The sequence below is a fragment of the Marmota flaviventris genome, chromosome 9 (genome assembly GCF_047511675.1).
Source record: "Marmota flaviventris isolate mMarFla1 chromosome 9, mMarFla1.hap1, whole genome shotgun sequence".
Taxonomy (NCBI): Eukaryota; Metazoa; Chordata; class Mammalia; order Rodentia; family Sciuridae; genus Marmota; species Marmota flaviventris.
This window is the reverse complement of record NC_092506.1, coordinates 56,779,700-56,795,850: the sequence shown is the minus strand read 5'-3', so window position 1 is coordinate 56,795,850 and position 16,151 is coordinate 56,779,700. Positions and strand designations below refer to the sequence as shown.

The following is a 16,151-nucleotide window of genomic DNA, read 5'->3' as shown; positions in this document are numbered from 1 at the left end:
TTCCGTCTACCTTGCCGGCGCGGGGGGAGGGGGCGGCTCTGCCTCTCAGCAGGCCGCTGCTCCTCTTCTGCCGGTGGGTCCCAGGCCCGCCTACCTTGCAGGAGTGGTTGGCAGCTCTGCCCCTCCGCGGGCCACTGAGCCTTTTCTGTCGGTGGTCACAGTTCCGCCTACCTGGCAGGCACGGGGGGTGGGGGGCGGCTCTGCCCCTCAGCAGGCCGCTGGGCCTGCTCTGTGGGTGGTCACAGTTCCGTCTCTCTAACTTCTTTTTGAAAGGAATATTATTCTTAATCACTTGTACATGCTCATCATAATTGATTTTAAACTTAACACCATAATTTCCCTTGAGTCTGTCAACCAGGTTTGTCTCCTTTTTGAAATACTCCCAGAGGATGTTTTCTGAATCCACATCAATATTAGGCTCTGTGACTTGAGGGACAGTAGAGGATAATTCATAGACCCATTTTTTTCCCAAAGTTGATTGAATTTCTCTAGCATATGACTCCTGAGCTCCCAGGTCCACTGGTTGTGCATGGTTTCCAGTTTGCTCATGGCCATGACCTCTCAGGTGTTCCTGAAACTGAAAACTTTGGAGGGGTCATGTTGCCTTGTTTTTTCATGTTTCTTCAATTTTTATGTTGAGATATTCACATCTTTTGGGTTGTAGGTTTTTCACATTTATATGAGGGACTTCTTAGGACATCATTCTCTCCTCCAGATGTACCCAGAGGAATTGGATTGTTGTGCACAGTTGAATTTAATTCCAAATAGACTTAACAGTGTAGTTTCCTAGTGGCTTCTCTGGCTAAGAGGGGTGGGTTTTAACACAGTGCATACTGTGTCAGAGCATTTTAAGGGTCCCACTTCCTCTGTGGGTCTGTCAGAGCCTCTGACAAGCAATTGATATGAAAGAACTGGTCCTCAGTATGAACTGACACTATCATTAAGGAGAACAACCATATAAGGACATTAATCTGCCCTACCTTTCTGTGGGTTGCATTATGGAAGACATCCATTAGGGGAAGGTGGTCAGATTACTCAGAACTATAAACAGAATCACCAACATTCCTCTTATTCCTCAAAAGGTGCTCTACCAACTGTTAATTCCTAGAATAACAGGCACTTAACATGACCCTAAGCTCCTACATTGGCCCATGAACTGCTCAGAAACTCAGTGGGTGGCTATATGACTTTCTGCCTGTGGTGTTAGGCCAGAAATGGCCAAATGACCCAAATGAGCAGCGTATGCCCTCATTTTAACATTGTATATGTGGTGTGTGTGTGTGTGTGTGTGTGTACGTACATGAGACTTCTCACAAGAGGGCAGCAGCTGTGCACATGCCAGGCCCTAAAAGGCATGACTATCCATGGACTCAGGCTGCATGCTACTCCAAGTTCCCACTCGCGGTTCTAACAAAACCTAAAGTCCATCCAAAACATGTATATTTTTCATTTCTCTTGCCTTTGTTCCCATTTTGCAACAAACCTGCTCTGAATGGCCATCTCTGCCTCATTGTTTTCTGGGTCCAGGTAGCATCCTGATTTTATAGCCCTTCACTTAAGGCCCCAGGGCAATCGAACCACTGTGTAAACCTCCAGTTTTACTTTTAATTTTTCCCATATCCAGTTTAGAGAAGACTCTAGACTTTGGACTTATGAATTGATGTTGGAAATAAACATATTTTGTATGTAAAAGAACATGAATTTGAAGAGGTCAGGGTGGAATGCTGTGGTTTGACTGTTTGTATGCTCTAGTTCTGGAGGCTCAAATGTCCAAGATTAAGGTGCTGACACCTGATAAAGACCTTCTTTTTGTTTCATCACATGGCTGAAATCAGAAGAGAAGGAGGCAAAAGAGGAATAAGGTCCCTCTTTTCTAATGACATTAATCCCTCACATGAGGATACAACAATAGCATTTGAACATTACAAGTAGGCAATGCAAGCCTGAGGGAATTTCAGGCATGAAACTCCAATCAATGAGTGCTGCTCTTTGGGCTGAGCCCATCAAAGAAAGAGGACCAGGACTGCCTGAAGACTTGGGGATCTACCTTCTACTCCATAATGGCCAGAGTCAAAGGAGATTTTCTTCAAGTCTCATAGAATAAGTAGCTAGATTGATATGAGCACGGAAGTGGGGAAAGGAAATTTAGACTCTGCCCCTGGGAGGTACCCAAGTGGCCATGATACCATATAGGGAAAGCCTTAGTATGAGCAGATAGCTCCCTGTCAACCTGGAGAAAAATAATAGAGACTCTGTTGGAAAAAATCTAACATGTTAACACTAAAGCAGGTGCACTGAGCCATGGTGGGAAATCATAGTGTTATGGTCTGAGATTAATCAATATAGATTATAGGTTATAAATTATAGATTATAAGTCATGAAATGTTAATAAGTAGGATACTAGGATTTGTGATAAGTTTTATAGAATAAATAATGTTAAGCTTCTCTAGTTATAAATTAGAAGAAGTAATATTAATCATGTAACTTAAGTTATAAGTTGTGAGAAATAAGATATAAAACAGTGTAGGGTGATAAGTATAAGCCCACGGATTAATATAGTTACAGATAAGTATATCTGAATGGAACAATAGTTAAGTACAAGATATAGCAATAGGTAAGTGTAAGTAAATATAGCCATAGTGACCCCACTTTTATGACTCCTGTGTGAAACATTAATATAAGCTGTTTCTAAGATGTTAAAAAATTGTTTTTCTGTACTTCATATACCCACAAATGTGCTCGAACCCAGGATGTGGTTGTCTGTTTTTGCTCTGCTAATTGCTTTCTCAGCCTCTGTATCCTGCTTACTTGCCTGCACCTACATTTTCAAGATGTGTTTTTTTTTTCTCTTATAAACCCCATAGAACTTGGACCCAATGCTGTTCCTGGCAGAGACAATTTGGGTCCTGCAGGGATCAGTCGCCAGCTGGCTAAATAAAACCTTTCTGATTTGGATAAAATTCATAGCCCCAAAAATGGCTATGTAGAGGGAATTCTTGAAAACATTTAGAGGCAAATGAGTAATAATTCACTATTGTCTGTGGGAAGAGATTATGAGGGAAATCAGAAACTGAAAACCTAAGAGGAAAGATTGGTAAGAGAAATTTTGTAGGGAATTAGCAAGTTGAAACATCCCCGTATATGGAAATTTGAAAAGCTACATGCCTTTCCAGAGCAGGATATATCCCCAGAAAGAGCCTGGTAAGACCCAAGGTTATAGCTCTCATTGATCCTTGGGCTCAGTATAATCAGGAAGTAAAGAGTAAGGCAGAATGATAAGCGGCCTGGTTAAGCATTGAAGGAATTACATTAAGCTAAGTAAAGACTGGATGAGAGTTTTGTTTTTTTCCTGCAAGAACTATAAAAGTGTTTATTAATACATGTTTGAACATATACTATGCTAAAGGGAAAGACACATTTAAGACCATATATTCAGATTCTGTTTTTCCAAAAAAAGGTTTCAAAAATTCCCTTAGACAATTACAACTCACACCAGCCAGAAAAATCAAACAATCAAAAAAAAAAAAAAAATCATGAGCATGAGGAATAAACTGATTTGCAGTGTTAACTACATTAGAGTTTCGAAATGTCTAGATTTCTACCGAAAATTAAAAAGCATGTAATAAATTAGAAAGTCTGACGTAGTCACAAAAAATTAACAGATTCTTTGGGTGATAGAGAGTCATCGGAATCACTTGGCAAAGAATTGAAGTCAATTGGCTTAAATATACTCAGAGGTACAAAGGAAATCATAGACAAGATCTTGGTTAGTTCTGTCTAATGGGTTCTTATAAAAAGAGCATTACTGGGCCTGGGATGTGGCTCAAGCGGTAGCGTGCTCGCCTGGCATGTGTGCGGCCTGGGTTCGATCCTCAGCACCACATACAAATAAAGATGTTGTGTCCGCCAAAAACTAAAAAATAAATACTAAAATTCTAAAAAAAACCAAACAAAAAAAGAGCATTACTGGCCCCTCCCTTTCTCTCCGGTTCCTGTTTCAATATACAACTCGTGCTCTTATATGTGGTCCTACAATGATGTGATGTCATTCATTATTTGCCAAACTAGACCAAGGGGACCATGTGATTATGACTTTTGAGCCACCCACACTGTGCTCTAAGTAAACCTATTGTCTTTATAAGTATCTTGCCTCAGCTATTTTATTTGAGTGATGACAAGTGAACAAATACAGTAATTATGAAAAACAATAGCCCCCAAATTCAAAATTTGACAAAAGACATAAATCTACACACTGAAGAAGGTCAAGAAACTCTGAGAAGGACAAGCCTGAGAGATCCACTCTGACATGTATTTAACCACTTTTAAAAGAAAATTATAACAAAGCAAGAGTCTTGGAGGCAGCCAGACAGAAGTGATTTGTATAAAGGATTCTGAATAAAAATAACATGATTTCTTAGCAGAAATCAAAAAGTCTTGAAGCCAGTGGGTTGGCATTTAATATGTGGAAAGAAAGATGGTCAATCAATAGTCTTACAAGTGGAAAAACTATTTTTTAATGAATTATACAGAAATTCAGACTTTTACAAATAAAGAAACATCAAGGGCATTCATTATTAGTAATCCTAGCCCTACAGGAAATGTTAAATTGAGTTCTTTAGGTGGCAATGAAAAAAACTAGACAAGTAAATCAAACTTACTGGAAGGAATATAAAACACAGGTAAACTACTTAGGAAAATACAAACTTCATGCTATTGTATTTCTTGCCTGTAACTGTCTTTCACATCTGAATATAATTAAAAGATAAATGTATAAAATGTTAAATATAAATTTTGGCTAACTTGCATAAAATGCAAAGGGACATATTTGTGACAACATCAACATAAATAGGGTGGATAGAACAGTACAGACTTAAGTTTTTGTATACCTGTGGAAGCTAATATGGTATGAATTAAAAATATGTATTTAAGAGGTTAATTGTAGGCAGTAGGGAAATGAATGTGAAAATATATATTTTTAAACATAGAATAAATTAGAAAGGAATTGAAATCATATGCTAAAACAATGCAAAAAAAATTAATAGTGACTAGGCGTGATGGTACACATCTGTAATCCCAGTGACCTGGGAGACTGAGGCAGGAGGACTGTAAGTTCAAGGCCAGTCTCAGAAACTTAACAAGACTCTCAGCAACTTACTGAAATCCAGTCTCAAAATAAAAGGACTGGCATAGAGCTCAGTAGTAAAGCATTCCTATCAATTTTATATTCTGGGAATTGATCCCAGGGTCTCAGACGTGCTAAGCATGCAATCTACCACTATGACACATTCCCAGCCCTGCTCTGCCCTGAGCTTTTATGTGTTATTGATATTAAATTCAAACCCAGTGAACTGTCCTATCTTATAGCAGAGTGACTTCATTTAACCATAAGGTAGTATGAAGTGCTGTATCAATTTGTAGGATGAAAAATGTGGCAATGAACTTAGGGTTGTCTAGCCATTAGAATCCTTGGTACAGTGAGAAAAGCTCAAAAACGTTATTCCTGCAAATGGTAGAGTTCCCATGCTATCTACTCAATTCAGAGCTTTGTCATAAATGTTCACTGGGAACACATAGAACTGTACTCCAGAGACCAGCAGATGGCGCAGCGACAACATAAAATGCTAGCAGGCAGCTAGCGCACCTTCTCAGTGTCAGGAGGTTGTATAAACCACACACTTTGCCTGGAACACTAGGGAAAGAAGCAGACAAAAGAGTGGTTTTCCAACTGACCAAGCATTGTTTTATCCAATAGTAACTTAAATATTCCTAAAGGCATCTGTTTATTATTATTTTGAAAAACTACTTCACTGCAATATTTCATACAATGCATGAATTGTGCTTTGATCTTATCCATCTTCCTTCTAATCTACCCCACCCTCCACCCCCAGGCCCAGCCTTACCTTTCCATAATAGTCTCTTTTCTACTCTCAGATAATTTTTTTAAAAATCTCATTTGAGGGAAAAAAATGCAATACTAGTAGTTTTGTCTTATTTTACTTAAAACCATGTCATCCTGTTCCATCTGTTTTACTGAAAATGACACAATTTCACTATTCTTCATGACTGAATAATAGTACATTTTATATATAGTCCATATTTGCATTACCCATTCTTCTGTTGATGGACACTTAGGCTAATTTCATGACTTGGCTGTTGTGCAAAGTATCACAGTAATCATGAGTATGAAAGTATCTCTTTTTTATGCTGACTTCATTCCTTTTATGTGTAGACATAGGAATGTAATAGCTAGGTCATATTGTAGCTTTATTTTTAGTTTTTTAAGGAGTCACCATAGTGTTTTCTACAATGGCTTACATTCCTATCAACAGTGTATAAGCATTGTTTTTTTTTTCCATATCCTTGCCAGCGTTTGTTGTTTATCTGGATTGTATTTTATATATATATAAAACAAACACTGGCAAGGATATGGAAAAAAACAATGCTTATACACTGTTGATGGGAATGTAATATATATATATATATTACATTATATACATATATATAATTAGTATATTATATACATATATATAATTAGTCATTCTGACTGGGATATAGTAAAATCTTAATGATTTTTTTTTTCTAAAAGTTTATTTATATGGTTAGATTGAAATAAGCTAGCTTGAAATTTTAGTTAATTTTTTTCCTTATGCCAAATAATGGATGGGGATTTGGGAGGAATATCAGATTAAAAGGCAAAATAAAGAGAAACTTAGCAAGACTGTTTCTGAACATCATCTGAATTGTGGCATAAGCCTTAGAATTCATCCCTGATTGCTCCGTTACAAAGTCAGTGATATTTCTCCTTGAATAGGTTTCAGAAGAGGAAAGAGAATCAGCCGCATATAAACTGAACTTTCTCTTTTCTCTCCCTCTTTTCTGATCTGTCTTTGAGTTTGGAAAGTTGGAGGGAATTCAAACATAGCCCTCTTGCTCCTGTCATTCTTGTTTCTCATTCCTTGAGAGAATGCTATCCAGTCAGGAAGGTTCTGAAAAATACCTCGATTAAGGGGGAAGCTCACTGAAGGTTTATTAAGTGTAAGGCCCTAATGATCATCCCAGGTATAGGACATATAAGGAAGAAAAAGCTGGCCGTGGCCTGCATGTAAGGAGCAAGGCATAGGAGAAATAGGCATTCAAACACACGATTGTTATAAGTACCATCCTTGAAGAAGAAGTTGAGACCTCTACACTGCTGCCTTCTAGACTCATGTCTGTGGAGACAGCCCTGACCCCCAAGCAGTTATTGCTTCATCTTTTGCCAACACTTATACCTTGTGTTTCAAGGTGACTAATCACATTTTATTCTGTCTGTGTTCATATTCTTTCCATCAGTTTGTGTACATCTTTGAAGAAGAGCTATGTCTCAATCATACTATAAAACTGTGTCCTGTCAAAATTATAGATATGTAGGCCACATTGCCTGTGAATTGCTCTTTTATGGTAGTGAAAATCGGGAAACTTCCCTTGCCCACCTTTAAGAACCTAGTTAATTTCTATTAATATATGATATAGGCATTAAAATTAATTTTTAAATAGATCAATAATTGTTGGCCTAGAAATATGTCCATAATAGACTTTTAGAGGAAAAGGGATTATAGGAGAGTGTGTATGCTATGCCTTGCTAAACTGTGTGCTTTTATCCTTGAGTCCATGTGCCTGGGAGGATGGCCATTGAAATGTTTCGAGAAGGTGGGATATTTAATATTTTTCCACATTTAAAATATTTTTAACAAAATGCATGTTCTTTATTCAAAAAATGACAAAATAATTAAACGTCATCAAAATTTATTTATTTTATTTTCATTAGGGTCTCACTGAATAATGGTTCTCAATTGGGGCAATACAAATGTTTCAGGAATATTTGGCAATGGCTATAGATATTTTTGGTTGTCATGTCTGCTGGGAGTGCTCCCTGCATCTAATGATAGAGTCTAAGGATGCTTCTAAGCATTCTATAATGCACAGGACAGTCCCCCACAACAATGTTGTCTGGCCCTAAATGTTGACAGTACTGAGATCAAGGTATCTTGGAATCTAATAAGGCTTGTTACCACCTGCTGGTAAGAGAAGGCCTGCGACTTCATGAAACTTTAACCAGAAGCTATATGACAAAGCCCTTAGTAATAAGATGGGAGGCCATAGGAGGTGGTTGTAGGGTTGAAGGTAGGAAAAGAACAAGGAAAATTCATGTTTTCAGGATGCTCTTACTAAGACCAGTAATTGCTCCCAAGGATAACATTTTGTGCCAGCAGAACCTATAACAATTACTATTTTCCAGTCTTATTGGGTCTCTAGAGACCCAGAAAACTATGTGCTGGTGCAAGAAAGTCTTTGGGTAAACTTTATAGATTTAATTTGGCAGCTGGAAGTTCAAAATCTCTAATTTCCCCTATAGGTGTCTCCTTAGTACATAGGATGATGAAGCTTTTGCTCTGCCAGGAAAATTTCTAGGCTGAAGCATGTTGGATCGAGGCAAGTAAATCTTCTTGTTTTGGCTCAATTTACCTCCCTCTCATTCCTAAGGAATTCATTTGATAGAACTAGGTTCCTTTTCTTGACTACCCCACCCCATTTCAAAGACTGGGGAGAAATGTTTATTTTAGTTCTAGCCCATCAGTTTTACCTCTTTTTTGAAAACCACCAGTTTTCTGGTTACCGTTGACTAATGAGTTGCCCACAGGGCTACTACATCTCATGCTCCTCTGGAATGCTTTCAACAGGGCTGAGGTCCTGTTTTGGTTTGGACACCAGGTATCCCCTGAAACTTCCTGTGTTAGTGCAGGAATAGTCAGAGGTGAATAGAAGCAGTAACCTACTCAGTCCATCCAAGTTTGAATGGACTAATTGTGTGTAATTGTAGGCTGGTGGGGCTTGTCTGGAGGAGGTGGGTCACTGGGGTGTGCTTTGGCAGGGTTCATCATCCATGCAGCCCCTCTCCCTTTCTCTTTCTACTCTCTGGTTGCCTTAAGCAGAGCCGTGTTCCTCCACCACAACATTCTGCCTTGGTGTTCTGCCTTACCTTGGTCCCAGGGCATTGAAGCTGGCCCACCATGGACTAAATCATTGAACCTGTGATCTAAAACAAACTTTTCCTCCTCTAAATTGTGCTTGTCAAGTATTTTTGTTACGGTAATGTAAAGGTGACTAGCTCACTTTCCTCCCTGCTAGTCATTTCTGGAAGACTTGCATTTTCTCATCCCTTGAAAAGATGATGCTCCATTTCTACAGATGGTGGAAAGAGAATATTATGTAGCCTTTATTTTCTTCTTGTGCTGCATCTTTATTATGCGCAACCATTGTTCAAATCCATCTGGACATGACAATCTTTACCAAGACCTATAGGAATGTCAATGACCAATTTTTCCAGAAGCAGATTCTGAAAAAGTATGCAAGATATTTCTTAGGGATCAATACCTTTGAAAGAAAGGGGCAGAAATAGGATATGTCAGAGGTAAAAAGTGAACTGTGGTTCAGACCTCAGAAACCTTCTTGAAACAGGCTAGAACACTGGAGTGAGGGGGCCTATCAGAGAGAGTATCCTGTGTTCGGCCAACATGGCAGGGCCTCTGTGTCTCAATCACTGAATAAAAGTTGTCCAGGAGAGCATGAACTCAGGCAAAGAGGCTTTCTGCAAGTGAGGTAGATGTGAAAGGTGTAACAACCGATGAATGGCTGCTTCCTTCACTCCCCTCAGCTGAGCAGCAGTCCTTCCTTGAAGGAGGATCTGGGTGGCGCACTGCTGTTCTACCCTAGAGGAGCTGACAGGACTCAGAGTGTAAGGAATGATTGTTTTTCTAGTTCAATGGGAAAGAAAGAAAGATAATTAAACTATGGGGGTGGGGTGTTGTTCCCAGGAGAAAATGGCCTGGTTCCCATCTTCCCCAATTTATGCTATTACCTCTGATTGCACACAAAATATAAAAATAACTATGATATTGGGCAACATTAGATAGTTGTTGTTAAAGCAACCTTATATTGCTCTTTTTTTCTGCCTTAATTCCTTGTGTTTCTCACCCTCATTTTTAGATTTACTGTTTTCATTCTACTTTATTTAAAAATAATATTTAGAGAAAATAAAATACAGATAGGGAAAATAGCAACAAACTTTTGTAACTACTAGTTGGGTTAAAATACAGAACTTGGACTTTACTCTTCATAAATGTAAAACTGATGATTTTAAACTGTACTACAAAGTTATAGTAACAAAAATGACATGGAATTGACACCAAAATAGAAATGTAGATCAATGGTACAGAATAGAAGACACAAGAGACAAACCCACATTAATACAGTTATCTCATAATTGACAAGGCACCTGCCAAAAACATACATTGGAAAAAAGATAGCCTCTTCAACAAATGGTGCTGGCAGATCTGGAAACTCATATGCAGCAAAATAAAACTAAACCCCCATCTCTCACCATAAACAAAACTCAACTCAAAGTGGATCAAGGACCTAAGAATTAGACTAGAGACCCTGCACCTACCTAATAGAGGAAAAAGTAGGCCCAAATCTTTATCACATTGGGTTAGGCCCCAATTTCCTTAAAAGGGCTCCTAAAGTGCAAGAAATAAAATCAAGAATGAATAAATGGGATGGATTCAAACTAAAAAGCTTTTTCTCAGTAAAAGAAACAATCAATGAGGTGAAGAGAAAGCCTGCATTTTGGGACCAAATTTTTGCCACCCACATGTCAGATAAAGCATTAATCTCTAGGATATATAAATAAATCAAAAAACTTCACACCAGAAGAACCAAACAACTCAATCAATAAATGGACTAAGGAGCTGAACAGACACTTCTCAGAAGAAGAAATACAATTGATCAACAAATGTATGAAAAAATGTTCAACATCTCTAGTAATTAGAGAAAAGCAAATTAAAACTACTCTATAATTTCATCTCAGTCAGAATGGCAGTTATCAAGATACAAACAACAATAAGTGTTGGCGATGGTGTGGGGGGAAAGGCACACTCATACATTGTTGGTGGGACTGCAAATTAGTGCAACCAATTTGGAAAGCAGAATGGAGATTCTTAAGAAACCTTGTAAAGGAACCACCATTTGACCCAGATATCCTACTCCTTGGTCTATACCTTAAGGACTTAAAATCAGCATAATGTAGTAACACAGCCACATGAGTGTTTATAGCAGCTCAATTCACAATAGCTAAACTGTGGAAGCAACCTAGATGCCTTCAATAGATGAATGGACAAAGAAACTGTGGTATATATACACAATGGAATATTACTCAGCATTCAAAGAGAATAGAATTATGGCATTTGCAGGTAAATGGATGGAGTTGGAGAATATCATGCTAAGCAAAGTAAGCCAATCCCCAAACACCAAAGCTTGAATGTTCTCTCTGATAAGTGGGTGCTGATCCATAATGGGGGAGGATGGGAAAAATGGAAGAACTTTGGGCAAAGGGAGGGAGGGGAAGGGAGGGAGTATGGAGGCAGGAAAGATGGTGGAATGAGACAGACAATATTATTCTAGGTACATGTATGACTGCACATATGGAGTGAGGCTACATTGTATACAACCTGAGAAATGAAAAGTTGTGGTGCAATTGTATACAATGAATCAAAATGCATTCTGCTGTCATATATACCTAATTAGAATCAGTGAATAAATTATTTTTTTTTAAAAAGAGGCAGTTTTTGCTGCTTTGTCTGCAGTGTTGTGGAAAAATACATCATATTGATGTTTACTAAGAAGACGGTTCATGTTCTGAGACTTGGAAGCACACAGGCCATTGTCAACTCTAATGAAGGACACAATGGGGATGGAGACATAACACATCTGCTGACTCTTGTTACTGTGCTTCCCTTGTGGTGATTTTTTCTTGCTTGCTGCCAACTTCTCCTAATTTGTCTGAGAGACCAGAGAGTGAATTCAATTTGAGAAGTGCAGAAATTTTGCACCAGGAGGCACAGGACAAATTGACAGGTGGATAGTTTGCCCCAAATATATTGTCTGGCAAAATCATCTGCACAGTGAAAAGTGGCCATTTGAATATCCATGGGGTGAATGTGGGGTCTGGGATTAATGGGAAAAGTATTAGTGAGAATATCTCCATCTTCAAAAAAGGATCTTCACAAGGATCAAAAGCCTCATTTTCCTGATTAGGATCAAAAGCCTCATTTTCCTTATTAGATGCACTTGGAGAGACCTGATGTTCTATGTTTTCATCATCTTTGAAGACCAGGAATCTAAGTCAATAATCCAGCATTAGTAGCTTCTGAAGGAAATAGATGAGAAGTTTCTCTTCTAATTTTGGCCTGATGTTGTACACAGAATTCTTGTAGACCAGATGGAAGTTAGCTCTACTCATCCTTTTTGAGTAGTAATGTTCTAGGTTTAGATGCTGTAGTGAGTTTAGAATGGCTTCATTTTCTATCACCTCCCATTTGTTATTTTCATTATCATTTGTTTCCTGGAACTATTTCTTTTCATGGAAGAGAATTTCCAATTCTTTTCTTAACTTGCCCATTTGCAAAGAAGAGATGGTGGCTTCATAATTGCCATCAATGAGTAACCTCAAGTCTCTCTCTAGGTTTTCCCAATCATGATCTGCTCCAAGTTTAATAAGGACATGTGCAACTTCTTTAGATGATAATTTCCCCATGTGTTGACTCTTAAGTGTCATGCATTGCGTCTTCTCTTCTGGAGAAGAACTCTGACTCCAGCTGTGCCTGTTGGACTTGTGAGCACCAGGAATGTGTGGGCCCTGGAGCTGGAAATATCTTTGATCTCTTGGTATTTATTGTAAGCAGTTTGCATTAAATCCAGCAGGAAGTTCAACTTACCACACCCCAGAAGATGATGAAAAATATGCTTACCACAGGATATCCTGCACCAGCTGCACTGGAAAGTAGCAAGACCTGTGTGTCTGGCTGCCCTGCTGCTTGGAGGTGATTCAAGAAACTGCTGAGAGCTAAGTTGACCTCATATGTGGCCTTTCTTTGAGCTTCTTCCACTGTTTCTTGCACTTCACATTTTTAAGGAGTTTTTTTTTTTAAAGATGGACACATATTTTTACTTTATTTATTTTATTTATTTTTATGTGGTGCTGAGGATCGAACCCAATGCCTCACACTTGTGAGGCAAGCGCTATACTGCTGAGCTATAACCCCAGCCACACCTTGCATTTCACATTTAACATTCACCTCGAAGAGTTCATTCTGGGTTTCCTTTAAAATGTTAATGAACTCAGAAAATGGGAGATTTTGAGTTGTTCTTTCTGTGACTCTGACTGGTAGATCCATTGCATGATGGAGTGAACCAGAGGAAAGTGTGTCACTTTGTAGACCTGGGGATCCAGAAGGCTGCACAACTGTGATTTAATAAATGTAATTTTATGTCTGAAATAATTTTTGCTAAAATTGACAGTGTTTACTAGGAAATTCTGCAGATCCCAGTCTGTCAGGCATATATTAATACAAGTGCCATAATGATTTATTTTTTGACTCAGTGTTTGCATGAATTTGATCAGGTTTTGAAGTTGCTCCCGAGGATCAGATATTTGCCAGAATTTTACATCATCCTAGAAAACTCTTGGCTCCTTCCCAGCACTAAATAATTCAGTTCCCTCCTGAATTTGTGCAGTAAGGTTAGTCAAAGCAGTATAGTTGTCTTTCAGGCAGTTAGCTACCTTAAGGGGATCTTTAAAATCACTTCTGTGGTTGGAGAGGATGAAGTCCCAAATGGGCACCACCTGAAGTCCCACACCAAGTTTGATTACTGACAACAAGGCCAGCTTTCCACTGGATGAGGCCATCTGCTTCTTGTGGACACCTGTCTGGACCTTGGTTTTGAGATTTTGTAAATTTTGGCTTTTAGAAGCTCATACCTGTAGCAACTCCCACTCCAAAGCTACTGTAGCTGTCCCATATGTAATATTCAGGACAACTGCTACCTGCTGCTTCACATCAGCCAGCTGGTCACTTTGCAAACCCTTTGAAACAACCTTCCACCTGTAGATTCCTCCCAGGTGCAGAGAGCCTTGGTTAGCATGAGAACCAAACCTGTGGAATTAGTTCTCAGTCCTCTGCTTCAGGAAGGTGAATCTGTCTGTGTCTACAGTCTGATCTAAGAGGCCTTTGTTGTATTCACATTCTTGGAGAGCAGGCTTAGAGAATTGATGCTCACTAATGGGAGAGTGGCAAGAGGCCAGGGGGACACAACTGAATTTAGTCGAGCATAAAGAAGTGTGCTCAGAACTTGCTTGTTGGGTTTCCTTGGATTCTCAATGCTTGCTTTTATTCATTCCAGTCTCTAGTTGAACCCCCCAGCCTCTAGCCTTGGTGGAAGCACTTACATTTTTATACAATCTGGTGAACATGGATTCTTCTTGAAAAGATATAAATTGTTTTGTTTCCATTTTTGTGCTTTGTTGAGGGCTAAAGAGGGAAAAATTACTGGGGACACTGAGTAGCTCCTCTCTCTTTTGTATCAGGTTCTTTTGGTTGCATGATTGGCAAATTCCTTGCAGGGCCAGCCCTCCTGATGCCCATCTTGTAGATCTCTATCTGGGAGGTTTGCCTGTGGGTCAGTGTCTGCTTTATGGGACTGAGTTGTCTCTGCATGATTTCCATGACCGCCCGTAAGGGCCTTTCAGGCACTGGCCAGTACTCTTCAGGGATCTCCATGGCTTGCCTCAGCTCTGCTTCTTTTCTCTTTACTGTCTCTTCCTGTCTCTGCCTCCCTTCTGGGAGCAAGTTCCTCAGCTCCTGCAGTGCTTGTTCTGCCTGCTTCTGCTTTCTCTTTATCTTCTCCATTGGTGACTTCTAGAACTCTGGAACACTATTTGAATGGGACAGGTCAAGCAGTCTCTCCAGGGCCGTTTTCTCCCATAGATATTGTACCTGGGATCAGCTTCTGGAAGTTTTTTCCTGTTAAATATTGTAAGGCTTGGGCACAGGTCACACCCAGGTATTCCTGTAGTTTGTGCAATCAGTACTTAATATCCACTCCTACTTCTCTTGGCATCTCTTGGAGATCTTGACTCCTTTTGTCTCGGAGCAGAGCTTCATCTGAGGTGTACTCTGTTGTGGCCATGGCTTTGTGAAAACACTCAGTTACTCTTGACTCTGTCCTGACCTTAGGAAGTATCTGCCACATAATCAAAATTGTGAGTGTATTAGTGATGCAAGTCCAAGTCCTTCTTGTCCCCTGTTTAACTGTTGATATTTACATATATTTGTGTATATATTTAAAAACCTTTTTTTTGTGGGGCTGGTAGACATCATTGTGTTCTCAATATAGATTGGCTTTTTATTTTCCATGGTGAGTTGCAACTTAACAGCCTAATTTTGGCCCTTTCTATCACACACAATCAACTACTTGGAAAGCTCGAGACTGAGGGTTGGAGCATGAGAACATGCTTAGGTTTGATAGCTTGATGGTTTATTTTTGAAACAAGAGCAATGCCCTCGAACTATATTGACTGGTTTCATTCCTATCTCTGTTTGACCTCTTAGGTTATTTAATATTTTTTGTCCTGTATTTTGATGGCATTTCTACCCTAGTTTATGATTGTCACTGACTTCCTGTTTTTCATCTTCCCCTTTTAATATCATCTTTCTATTACATGGACAACTTTATATACCAAGTCCTCTGTATATGTCAATACAAGGAATCTCCTATAATCAATGTTGCAATGGAGCAGCATAATGTGCATGGGGTGGTGTTATGCTGACTACCTCACTCACTCTTTTTGGACAACAAATGAGATGAGATTTCACATGTTCCTGTAGTATTTTCCCATTCAATGTCAGTACCAAACTTAGCGAATTGGTATTCTACCCACATGTCTTCCTATTAATGTAAATTTAGTACACCATGTCTTTTCGATTTATTCTCTTAAATTTGTCTTTAATCTCATCCTAACTCTTCTGTAACAGGGAATCAGAAAGCTGACTTTGCTAAAAGCAATGAGTCTTCTCCTAGGTGTAAAGTTGCCCCATTGGTAACAAGAAGCAGAATAAAGCTGGATATCTGTGCTTTCATTTTGTATCTGAATTCTTGTTACCTTAAGCTTTGGTCAGGTCTCTGCTCAGCTCTGCATGGAGTTATGTTAATGATTTGAGGAGTGTTTATCTAAAAACTAGTTATACAAGGTTATTTAGGCCTATATAAAATATGTC

At 39.0% G+C, this 16,151-nt stretch overlaps 1 pseudogene; it reads right to left on the bottom strand.

Annotated features, from left to right (window-relative positions):
• Positions 1–15,063, bottom strand: part of LOC114078898 (interferon-induced very large GTPase 1-like) — a 60,219-nt pseudogene extending 45,156 nt beyond the window's left edge.
• Between the last annotated feature and the right edge of the window lie 1,088 nt (positions 15,064–16,151).